Raw genomic sequence first — 12731 nt, forward strand, 5'->3', positions numbered from 1 at the left:
GATTTGTGAAGTGGGAGTTTGGGATGTCCAGTCACCGGAAACACCCCTTCATCCCCAACCCCCCCCCCCATTGTGCCACAAAATGCTATCCATGACACCAATGTCCCTCAACACAGTTGCTGGCCATGGTTCCCTCTTTTCTATTTCTGGACTCCCAGAATGCAACAGCGAGCAGCTAAGAAAACCTGGACCAGAGGCACACAAACTCGAAATGCAGCAATTCTTGTGGACTGCGAGGCACCACAACCCAACAGTGGCCATCACCCCAAGAAGATGAAAATTCACCACAGAAGCAGAAAAACGAGCTTCCAACCCACAGCACAACAGAGGAACAGCAGGCAAACCACCGTAGACGGATTGCAAAACTATGCTGGAAAAGGGTTGCGGGGGCTTAGAGGAGTTTTTAAAGCCTCTCAGCTTAGTCCTGGAGAAAAGACAAGCATCAGTTGAGGCATATTGTCAGGTGAGCACTGCAGCCAATGGAAGAGGGGAGACACAGAATCATCAGCTCAACACAATAAAAGCAGACAGGAGGAAAGGTAGAGTGTGGGATGTTCCGGGGAGATCACAGGAGCAGGTGAAGGTAGGCCAAGAGACCAGATGGAGGAGTGACGTGTTCGCCAGCTGGTGGCCGAGTTTAGTAAAGGTGAGGTCTTTGTGAGAGAGTGGTACCCGTTGTGTGTAGTATAGTGGACCTTATGATGTGGGGAGGTGTGTATAGAAGGTGGGAGGGGTAGAGATAGTGTGGAAGATATGAGTAGGAGGGTGGCGTAGTAGTGTGAGAGGGAGAGAATGTTAGAAGAGAGTGAGGCAGGTAGAGGGGAGTGTAAGAGTGGGGTGTGGGAGAGAAGTGGGGAGAGGAGAGAGTAGTGTGAGTGCACTGGAAGGGCGAGCAGGGCAAGATATTCCTGAGTTTGGGGATGGAGAGTACTACTAGTGCAGAGTGGGGAGACTAGTAGTAGTGCAGCGAGGGGGGAAGTAGTAGTGCACAGAGGGGAGAATAGTAGACGTGTCTAGTGGGAGAGTGGCAGCAGTGAGAAGAAGGGAGTAGTAGTGCAGATGAAGGGAGTAGTAGCATGGAGGAGGGGACTATGAGGGAGTAGTAAAACCAGGGAGAAAGTAGTAACATCGGAGGGTCTAGGTAGCTTGTAGAAGGAAAGAGAGAAACATCGGAATAGCAGAGAGACGGACATGGCGCGAGGGAAGGTGGGTGGACTCGGACAGAGGAGAGTAGGGGGAGGATAGTAGTAAGAAGATAAAGAGGTGCTTGACGGTCCGATGGCACACACAGACACCACCATCTAGTACTACCATCATTGACAGTATAGATCCAGCAGGGAAACCCCTGGCTGAAGTAGCTAGCCTGCACTCAGGGTACCCTCTTAGTCAGACCAGTTATTGGACAGTAGGGGTTACCAGTCAGTAACCCTAACTTGTGGTTATGGACTCCTGGCCTAGGGAGGAAATCCCAAGAGCGACGGGAAAGAGAGAGAGGGATGGCCGAGCACCACTTCCCAAAGCCCTTTTCCAGCCAGTCCATCTTAATGAACTACCTGCCTGTTTATGCTGAAAGGTTTAACCAGTGAGAAAAGCCAATCTACCTTTTGTTGTAATTTCAATAAAACTCTTCAAGCTTTCTGGAGATTCTCGTTAGTTATTAAGGCCATCTGTGACATGTGGTGTCATCCAAGTTCTGATACAGCACTACACAGACTGCAAGGCAGCTGACCAGGGACCATAGCGATAGAGGAAAGGCATTAGTCGAGACAGGTCTCCATCTAGAAGTTCCTGCGAGCATGTATGGAAGAACTGCCCCAAGGTCCAGTTGCCATAAAAAAGTGCTTTACCCATGGGGATCAGAATCATCGATGGGGACTATTGAGGGGAAGTGAAGATTGTCCTCTTCAATCTGCGAAACCACATCTATGTTATAGAAGCGGGCCAACCCATTGCCCAAGTAGTGTGGGAGAAGATCCTAATCCCAGAGGTGGAAGAGGTTGCGGATTTGAGGTACACAGGGAGACTCGAACACAAGTCTGAAGAGGGGAAAGTCACACCAGGAAAAGAACAAAGTTTTCTGAGGTGGCTACACCCCGTAACGGTAGGGTCAGCATGATGCCAACGAGAAGACATCCAAAGGAAACCCCATCCAAAACCAACAGAGGCAGCAAACCGAACCCTGAAGAACTGAGAGAAGCTGATGCAGGTCCCAAGGAGATGAACAACAAGAGGAGGAGGGCATCAAACCAGACCATCTTGGGATGTTCTACCCGATGCCTGTGAGCAAGTTGGTTCCCGCGGAATTTGACATAGCCCAGTCGAGTTACTGGATGTGTGGGTCTAGAAAGAATCGAAGAAACAGTTACATAGCCAATAGAGGTCCAAACCCCGCTGCTGTCACCAGATCCCACAACGGTAGGTCAGTTCAAACCCCAATTAGAAGACGTTGCTGGGACACCTAACAAAACAATAACGAAAGGGAAGGCTGCACCTATTCATCAGAAGAATCAGTATCAAAACAAAAATGGAACCATAGGGTCACCAGGTTTTATGGGCTATTCTCGGGGAAAAGGCAGGCCAGAAATATCTGCTCCCTGAAGTTGTCCAGGGAATAACTACCAACACTTTATTGGACCCCGGGAGCTGGAAAACAGCCATCTACCCAGACCTGATATTCTCAGGCGATTTTCACACGGAGCTGCTGCCGAAAAGTATCAGTGTTCACAGAGATACCACATTATATCCCCAAGCAAAGGTGGACATTAAGGTCTTGGGACTCTCACGAGTTATTAACGCCATCTTTGAGAGCTGACAATACTGAAATCTTCTCTCTGGACGCACAAGCGCCTGCTTACTCGCCATTGTCACTGGGTGGTTCCATGCTATCTTATGCATAATTAGTCATCTTTCTACCTGCCCCCAACTCCATCTCCACTCTCCCATCTATTTACCCTTTGACCACCTCATCCCTTCACCCATGGCTCCCAATCTTGGAATTCTCTGGGACATCGACCTGAAACATTCCCAGTTCATCATGGCCACTACCACCGCAGTCAGACTCCTAAACAGTAGAACAATGCTCCCAGGCGTAAAACATCACTTATCGCTACTCCTGTGCTCGGCAAACTGGACTGCTACATATAACTACTTCTTAGTCTATCCCCTACTCTTTTGATCCCCTCAACAGATTTACAACTTTGCAACATGCCCTCTTTTGAACTTCCCAGATTCTCCTTCACCTCTACCTTGTGTCGCCATGCTGGATGGATCCCCAGGCAAAACATCCTGCTACTCATGTATAAATCCATCTATTGCCCTGCCCTCCCTGCCCCCTCTACCTGACGGCATCTCCATGTTATCTCCCTCTCAAACTGTCCACTCCTTGTCTCCACAAAAACGATCAGTCCTCTTAACCCCTTGGCCTCCTCCTACTTTAGATCGTTTTACCTACTTACCACACTCTACGTAAATGCTGACCCCCCACCATCAAAACCTTGCCTTCAGTGGTGCGCCTCAAAATGTGGCTCAACCTGTACCAGCCAGTGATGGAAGAAGTGCCCGAAACCCCTTTACGCTCCTTTCCAAATTAATAGAAGACCCACCTCTCCTGCATTCTGCTGTCAGGACTACTCTATGTAATGTGTAAATGTGTAAATACTGGCCTCATTGTTTTTTCCTTCAGTCATTGTTCCTTGTATATGGTCAGACTCTTAACCCTTCAGCACACAACTCAATCAAAAAAGGCTTTTATGTGAAGGTGCCTTACCACAGGGCTGCCTTTAATTGGATTTAATTTAATAAAAAATGTATAAAGCGCAACTAAGGCCCAAGGGCGTCTACGCGCTAAACAGGAGGAGTAAGGAGCCGGCTCAGTATACATCATTGACATAACTCAACAAAGAAGACAAGCTAAACAAATGCGTCTTCAGGGCTTTCCTGAAGAGGGAAAACTCGGGCAGAGTTCTTAAGCCCAAGGGAAGGGCGTTCCATAAGCTAGGCGCCAAAACAGAAAAGGACCGGGCCTCCAGGCGTTCCAGACGAAATTTGGGAATCCTGAGCAGCTGGTGAGTGTCCGATCGAAGATTCCTCAGAGTGCAATACCTTACCAATTTATTTTTCAAAAAAAAGGGCCCACATTATGCAAGGCACGGTGAACAACACACAGGATCTTAAACTCAATGCGAGCTGCCACCGGAAGCCAGTGCAGGCGGCGCAGCATGGTTGATGATGAAGACAAACGAGGTGCCCCAAGTGCCAGCTGGGCTGCAGCACTCTGCAAAACTAGCATCCGCTGGATTTGATATTTAGGTTGGCTCAGATAGATGCCATTGCAGTCATCTACCAAGCTCATTATGGTGGATGTCACCAGTATAGTCCTATTTTCAGGGGGACGCAAGGGAAGAATTTTCCTTAAGGCCTTCAGCCTTCCAAACCCAGTGCTGCAGATGGCAGAGATCTGAGCCTCTCGCGAACCGTTAGGTAGGAGTTTAATTAAATAATAATTAATAATAATTAGGCATTTATATAGCGCTACGAACCCTCAGGTATCTGAGCGCTGCTTATTATTACCCACGGTGTGTGGTGCTCACTTCCCAGACTTTTCACTGATGCACAGGGTGCTGTGCAGGGACCAAGTGACTCTGGCCAATACTGTAAGTTCCAGAGGTGTATCCTTTCCGGGGGCCCAAACACCAGGACCTCTGTTTTTTGACCATTTAGCTGCCATCCAATTCCCCACTTTCTCTAGACAGTCACACAACTTCTCAGGTGGGGCAGCCTGTGAGGAGTGAATGGACCCATCCCCAACATAGATCCCAAATTTTGAATAAATGGACACATCCCAGTAGGGAATGAGACCAGGAGATAGATTGCAAGTTGAACAAGGTTTTATATCAGATAAAAGATGCACACAGAGAACTCTGCTGCCCGAGAGCGCTCTGCCAAACATTACACGGGCAGCACATTATAAGATTGAAACGCGTCACTGCTGACGCTTCGATATAGGTACATAATACTTAAATGTGATAGGCTCGACGTGCAGGATACATTATAGATACATAGGAGACAGTTGCACCAGATTGGCTCGAGGCTTGAGTGTTCGTCGAGCAGCACGTGGGTCAGCTGCGCTCATCTCTGTAGGGTGAAGGTCAGACACACACCATGAAACATAGCTAACTAATCTATTTTAGCAAAACAGGAACTGAAGGCATGCAACAAATAACAATTGGAAAAAGTGGACAGTCATGGGGATGCTGAGGAGTTCATTTTGTTTGATATCTGATTGATTTTGCTCTTTGAACCTTAAGGACTGTTAAACTCTGATGCCCGGGCCCAGGTGCTCACCTTGGACGTTTTGCTCTGCTTGATGCCTCATGATATAAATCGACATGTGTTAGGTTTACCAGTGAAATACAATGGTAGGAGATTAGATCTGGGGTTGGTCGTTGACCTGTTCATAAAATGGGGGTTATATGTGTATCTGCATCAAGAGAGGTGGGGGACTGTGGCTTCTCAAGGTGAGGGTTGAGGGGCCATAGACACGTTTGTGGAGACGGATGGGCACGCTGGCGGTGGAACTGCTCCGGTTACACACAGGGCAGTGAGCTCAGAGGAAGAGAAAGAATACTTTATCTATTTCCAACAATTCGTGTCTGGGCTTCTGTGAGAAAAGAGCTTGTGCGATGCAGACAGTGGAGGAGGTGGTGAGGGCGGCTGGGCTGGCTGGGCGCGGCACTGGACACTGGGAGAGATGGCTTTTGGAAATAATTGTGCGGCCTAGTAAAAAGATGGAGTTTGGGGTAGTATAAAATGAAGTCCCATGTGTCATCCAATGGCTCCTGTCCTCTGCCGTCAGGGTACAGAACGTGGGGACGTCTCCCGCGATTGGATGAGCATAAGATTAATTCCATACAAAATGTACAGGGGGGTCGAAAGGACGGTTCCTCCCTTACAAGAGTCCAAGCAAAATGTAAGCTGAGTATCACCTGCATAGGAGTAAAAAAGAACTCAACATGCAGTGATAAGATCTGCCAGAAGCCGTACATATAAGTTAAAAAGCAAGGTGGAGAGGGCAGATCTCTGAGGGTCTCCTCACAGTAATTCCAGAGGAATGGCAATTCTGAAACGAGAGCATTTGGGTTTGGCCAGTCAGAAAAGACAGAAACCAAGCGAAAATAGGGCCAGTTATGCCCGCTTGCTCGAACTTGGATAATAAGATATCGTGATCCACAGTGTCAAAGGCCGCAGAGAGATCAAGGAGAATAAGGACTCCAGTCTCGCTGCGGTCCTGAAGTATTGCAAGATCATCCAGCAAGGAGATCATCACAGACTCCAGCCCCATCTTGGGGCAGAACCCTGATTGAAATGGATGCAGACAGTCATTCTCTTCTAAAAAAAGAAGAGACTTTGCTCTCTGTTATTGCCTGCTTTGTCACTGAAATGACACCCTGTTCTGTAAAAAATGAAATAAGTACAATTTCTGAATATGAAAATTCTAAAGCTTGCTAAAAAGCTAGTAGTGTGGGAAAAAAAACTGTGTCCACGTTTATCATATAACATCACCACTTCATGCAAACTCCTGTTTCTAAAAATGTGCTGAAGCAGAGCTCTGAAATCATGTTCTATAAGTCGTGTGTTTAGTGGCACATAACATTTAGCATTCCTGTGTACATTATAAATGCGGAACTACAAGTACCTGAACACAATATGATGCGAGTCTAAACACCAGGACTGATTGATTACTTCATGTCTGAGATGGCACAACTTGCAATCTCTGCAAACTAATACTTTCAGTCTTAAACACACCCTGGAACAGAACAACCTGGTTGCAGTCATTATTTGACACATGAAAGTGTGTTGGCACTAAGCATACTGTTTTGGAATTGATAATTTTGTGAAATGCCACACTCATTTCTATATGTGAGCTGTCATTCAGTTCTAAACAATTTCCACAATCAGTCTGGTAAAGATATATTTCCTATTAAACAAGTTATCTTAGCCCTATGCGAGGAATACATAATATACAAGGACGTCAACAATTGTAAAAAATGCTCATACTTATGCAAATGAATTTGGTAAAAAATGAATAAACAAAGTTGATGCAATCAAGCCATATAGAAACTTTAATGGTATATTCTGGCTGCTTTTACTTGTGTCAAAAAATTCTGTTAAAAAAAATAAATAAATGGCACGGTACAATCGGGCAACAGAGAAATATAAATGATACAGTGAGAACAACATAAGCATGTTCAGAGGCCCAAATACATGTTTACTGTTCATCCACAAAAAAGTTTTACACATTTCCATAAACGGTGGGTTTGTTGAACCATATTAGGTGGCCACTGATGTTTTTATATTCTAATATCTAATCTATTTTGTGTATATAATTTGTGGCATTTTAAATATTTATATTTTCAATTTTCTGAGAAGTATTGGTTCGGGGTACAACCCTTGTTTGTACTATTCAGAGTTATCAGGCATTAGGTTAGTACTGGGTCATAATCAGCGCTGGTCCTTGGGACAGATTCTCCCTGATCTGGCAAAAAATGTCTGCCCACATCATAGACCCGGGAAATCTATTTGTGCCCTTTCATGTAATTGACCCACATTTGCCGTCGAAGCTGAGAATCAAACTCAGATCCAAAGTTGAGAGACTTACCCACTAGAGCGCTGGAACGTCTGATTGGAAACCTTATGCATGTCTATTAATATTGTACTCTGCAACAGGGGCGGACTGGCAAGTTGGGTAAAGGGCGAATTGCCCCCCTGACTGTCTGGGCTGCTGCCCCATGAGCCAGAGCTCCAAAATATAAAACAAATAAACGAAAAAGACGAAATCCTTCCAAATCTAGCCTGCCACAGAGGAACCGAGTGCTGCAAATCCTGCTCAGATTCTTGTGTAATGGAGCAAAGCATGTGTCTTGATGTCAGCAATGTTGACACACATGGGCCTCCAAAGTGACCGAGAGGGAGAGGAGTCTAGGCTGCAGGGACATGTTCATACGGCCCAGTGGCAATGTACCCATTTAAATAACAGATTCTGAGATCCTGTATGGTAATGTTGGCAGCACTGTTCCCATACACTACTGGTCTGTTACAGGCCACAGCAGCTTATCACAAATTCACCCAATCCCCCTGTTTCTCCAGCTGTATTACCCCCACTCCAAGCCCCTCCCCAGCCCTTTTAATCCCTTACCCCGCCTCCATGTTTACTTTTTTTTTGAAAATCAATTTTATTAAGTTTCCTTGGTGCATAACGAGGTTACATTCTTGCATTGCATTTATTAATGTGAGTTAACATAAAGAGAAAACCAGACGAAACACACCCCATGCCCCCCCCCCTCCCTCTCCCTCCCCCCACCCCCCTTCAGTTCGCGCTTACATAGCCTTGATAAACACTTGCACAACGGGCTCTCTTAATGATGGAGGCGTCAATACAATATGCGTGTGGCACGCCAAAGTCATATGGGCCAAACGAGTTCAGTTCTCAGCCGGGTCCTTGGCCCATGGTCCCACATCCGTGGGGAGGAGGGGAATCCCTCAGCTCAGTCTTCAGGACCTAGACCACTCGGCCGTACTTATCAAAGAAGGGGAGCCAAATTTCCTCGATACTGGACTTAGACTCATCGAGCAGGTGTGTGAGGAACTCCATGTCGTAGATGGCCCTTACTTTGGTCACCCAGGTTTTTTCCCCTGGCATTCTCGGGTGTTTCCATTTCTGCGCTAGACAGCATCTAGCTGCTACCAGCATCACCTGGAGCATGTGATCATGAGTGTTACCCCGGTCCTCTTCGTTACTAATCCCGAAGAGGAAGAGCCACGGGCAGGATACTCGTTCTATCCCATCTACCCCTTTGATCCAGGTCCGCACCTTGTCCCAGTATTTCTGGACCACTGGGCATCCCCACCACATGTGGATATAGTCACCTCTCTCTGTCCTACATTTCCAACAGTGTGGGTCATATCCTGGACGCATTTTGGCTATTCTTTGCGGGGGGTAGTGCCATCTATGTAATATCTTGAGGGCCTGATGGCGATATTGGAGGGAGGATGTGGATCGATTGGCCCGTCTACACATCTCTGTCCATCTCTCGTCATCAATTTCCTCGCCCAGGTCCCTACCCCATTGTATGCGTGCTGGTGGCGGGTCTCGGGGGATGGAGAACAGAAAGAGCTTGTATAGGCGGGAGATTATCCCCTTGGAGCCCCTTGCGGTCAGAAGGAGTTTTTCAAAGTCTGTGAGTTCCCTCCTGAGGGTATCACCCCAAGATGGTTCCGTGAGGGCACCCTTAAGCTGAAGATATCGGAACGGGGAAAGCGTGCCTATTCCCAGGGCTTCCTCAAGGTCCTTCAAGGGGAGGAAGGAGCCCCCCACCCACAACTGGCCGGTCCTACTAAGGCCCGCCTCGAACCATGTCTGGTAGGCTGCTGGTTCCGCTATTTTGGCCAGGAAAGGAGGGGCCCAGATGCAGCTCAAGGGGGAGGGCCATGTCGTGAGCCATCTATAGTAACCTCCCTCTCTCCACAGGGACCACAGTACTCTTAGAATCGGGTGGTTCAAGACTGATCTGGGGATCGTTCTCCTTGGGACCCAGAGCCATTCCTCTAGTGTGACGGGCGCCAGGGGCCTATTGTCCATGGCTACCCACTGTTTTTTCGGTCCCGGTGAGAAGTGATCGACCAGGATCCTCAACTGGGAAGCCCTATAATACGTCTCGAGATCAGGGTAGCCCACCCCTCCATCTTCCTTGGTCCTAGTCAGAACCTCGTATGAAATCCTGTGTTTTTTGCCCTGCCAGAGGAATCTAAGGAGGATGCGTTTTGTCTCGTCAAAAAAGGCCTTGGGGACTTGGACCGGGAGCATTTGAAAGAGAAACAGAAATTTTGGGAGGATAACCATTTTTATAAGGTTAAGGCGTGCCATCCATGAGAGACCCGTTCCCGCCCACCTTTCTATGTCTCTCCTGATTGCTGACCAGAGGGGGGGGAAGTTGGCCCCATACAGGTCCTCAAGGTTACGTGTGATTTGGACTCCCAAGTAACGGAACCCCTCATCGCTCCGCTTGAAGGGGAGACCCTCCACAAAGGTCACCTCCGTGTCTGGCAGGTTCCCACCCATGAATGCGACCGATTTGTCCAAATTAACCTTATACCCCGATAGTTCTCCATATCTTGCGAGGCCCTGCAGAACCCGAGGGATTGTTTGGGACGGTCTGGTGACATAGAGCAGGGCGTCATCCGCAAAGAGGCAGATCTTGCAGTGCATATCCCCCATCTGTACACCACTGATGTCCGCATCATTGCGGATCGAGATTGCCCACGGTTCCATCACCAATGCGTAGATTAACGGAGACAGGGGGCATCCCTGCCTCGTGCCACGTTCAAGGGGGAATTCCCTAGACTCAATCCCGTTAGCCACCACTCTGGCCGAGGGGGAGGAGTAGAGCGCGGATATCCATCCCAACCACCTTGGACCCATCCCCACTGACAAGAGAACCTCCCTCATGAAAGCCCAGCTGACCCTGTCAAAGGCCTTCTCCGCGTCAAGAGCCAGTAGGAGAGCGCCTTCATTCCTGGCCTCAGTCGTGGCCAATACATGGAGGGTCTTCCTTAAATTATCGGAACCCTGTCTATTGAGGACGAATCCCGCCTGATCAGGATGTATCAGGCGTGGGAGGGAGTTTTCCAATCTGGAGGCCAGGATCCTAGCAAAGATCTTGGCATCTAAGTTGAGAAGTGAAATGGGTCTGTAAGACCCACAAGCTGCCCGGTCTTTACCAGGTTTAGGTATGACGGTGATGAGGGCCTGTAGGAAAGTCGGGGGGATCGTGTCGTTGCCTCTAATTTGGTTGAACAATTTGGTCAGGGGCTTCACTAAGGTGGACTGGGTCTGTTTATAGAAATCCGCTGTGTAGCCGTCAAGGCCAGGAGCCTTTCCGGCCTTCAGTCTCTTGATGGCTCCCTCCACCTCCTCTTCTGAAATTTCCCCCTCGAGGGCCTCCAAGTCCTGGTCGGTCAGTTTGGGGAGGGGGTGTTCTGCCAGGTAGGAGGCAATGTCCTCCCGAGATTCGCCCGCTTGCCTAGAATAGAGTTTGCTGTAGTACTCAGCAAAGCATTCCGTCACTTCATGCCGGTTCCCATGAACCCTGCCCTCTTCGTCGGTCAACCGGGTAATCCCTCTCTCCACTCTACACCCCCTCGACCTCTGAGCCAGCAGAGTGCCTACCCTGTCGCCCTGTTCGTAGTATCTCTGTTTGGTATATCGCATCCTCTTAACCACCTCCCCTATGAGAACCGTATGGAGCTCCTGTCTTTTGCCCTGCATCTCGTCCAATAGTGCCCTCCGGTCCACTCCCGGGACTCCCAGTCTGGCCCGCAAGATCTGCAGCTCCCCTCGGAGTCTGCTCTCGATCAGGCCCCTCTCTCTTTTACGCCTCGAGCCCTCCGCTATGAGGAGGCCTCTGAAGGTGGCCTTCCCCGCTTCCCATACCATGGACATGTCCGTCTCCCCCGTGTCATTTGTCTCGAAGTAGGCCAGCATTTCCTGCTTCATGAACTCACGGAATACTGGATCCCTAAGGAGCGTGTCGTTGCACCGCCATCGAGCCGATCTCGGGGCGATGGGCAGGGACCAGTTAGCTATAAGTAGTTCATGGTCCGACCACGTTATGGTCTCGACTTTTGGTTGGGTCATCGCCCCATCTCCCTCCTCTGAGGCCAACAGAAGGTCGATTCTGGTGTAGGTGCAGTGCGGGGGAGAAAAGAATGTGTAACCACCCTGGGCCGGGTACGCCTTGCGCCAAACATCTACCCAGTAGTGATCCTTCAAGAGGTTCTGCAAGGCCAGGTTATCCCTCGTGATCCCCTTGGGTACCCCACCTCTGGCGGACCACCAGTCCAGTTGGGGGTCGGCTATGAGATTAAAATCACCCCCGAGAATCATGGCCCCCTCGGCCCATTCATCCATGACACCAAAGATCCGTGTGAGGAACTCCACCTGGCCCGTGTTGGGCGCGTATACGGTGGCGAGAGTAACTCGCTGCCCCTCGCAAAGCCCCTTGACACCCAGAAATCGACCCCCAAACCCCCTCTTGGTTTCCACCCCCGTTAGTTGGAGAGCCCTTCCCAGGAGAATGCCCACCCCCTCCTTCTTCGAGGTCGGGTGTGAAGCCCAATAGTTGCTACCGATGTCTTTCCCCTTGATTCTGGATTCCCTCCCGCGCTTATAATGTGTTTCCTGTAGAAATAGGACCGTCAGGTGTTGTTTTCGGAACATGTTGCCCGTGAGGGATCTTTTATTTTGAGAGTTTAGACCCTTGACATTTAACGTGCCCACCTTCCCTTCAATCGTTGTCATCATACCGTGTGCGTATTCTGAACCCCTCGTGGTGATTGAATTTTAGTGCCCCTTGCCAAGCGTATTCTTGCGGTCTGAACTGAATTTCCCCCTGAGTCCCCCAAACTACCCCGTTATCCCCCCCATCCCCTCCCCCCTTGCAACTAACCCCCCTCCCCGTGTCTTCCCTCCCCCCTCCCCACCCTTGTACCTTGAGGCGTCCGTCCACTCTCCCCAACATGTGTTGGGGCCGGTCAACGAACCACCAAGGACTCCAACCCCAGCCCCGGGGTTTTCGTGTGTCTGGAGAGTCCCAGATCGCAAGTCCGATTCAGGTCGGCCCCTGCAGGCCTTCGGTGCACTTAACCGAGACAAAAACCAGAGACCCCGCCCGGGC

Source organism: Ambystoma mexicanum, chromosome 10 (assembly GCF_040938575.1).
Source record: "Ambystoma mexicanum isolate Mex_15411 chromosome 10, UKY_AmexF1_1, whole genome shotgun sequence".
Taxonomy (NCBI): domain Eukaryota; kingdom Metazoa; phylum Chordata; class Amphibia; order Caudata; family Ambystomatidae; genus Ambystoma; species Ambystoma mexicanum.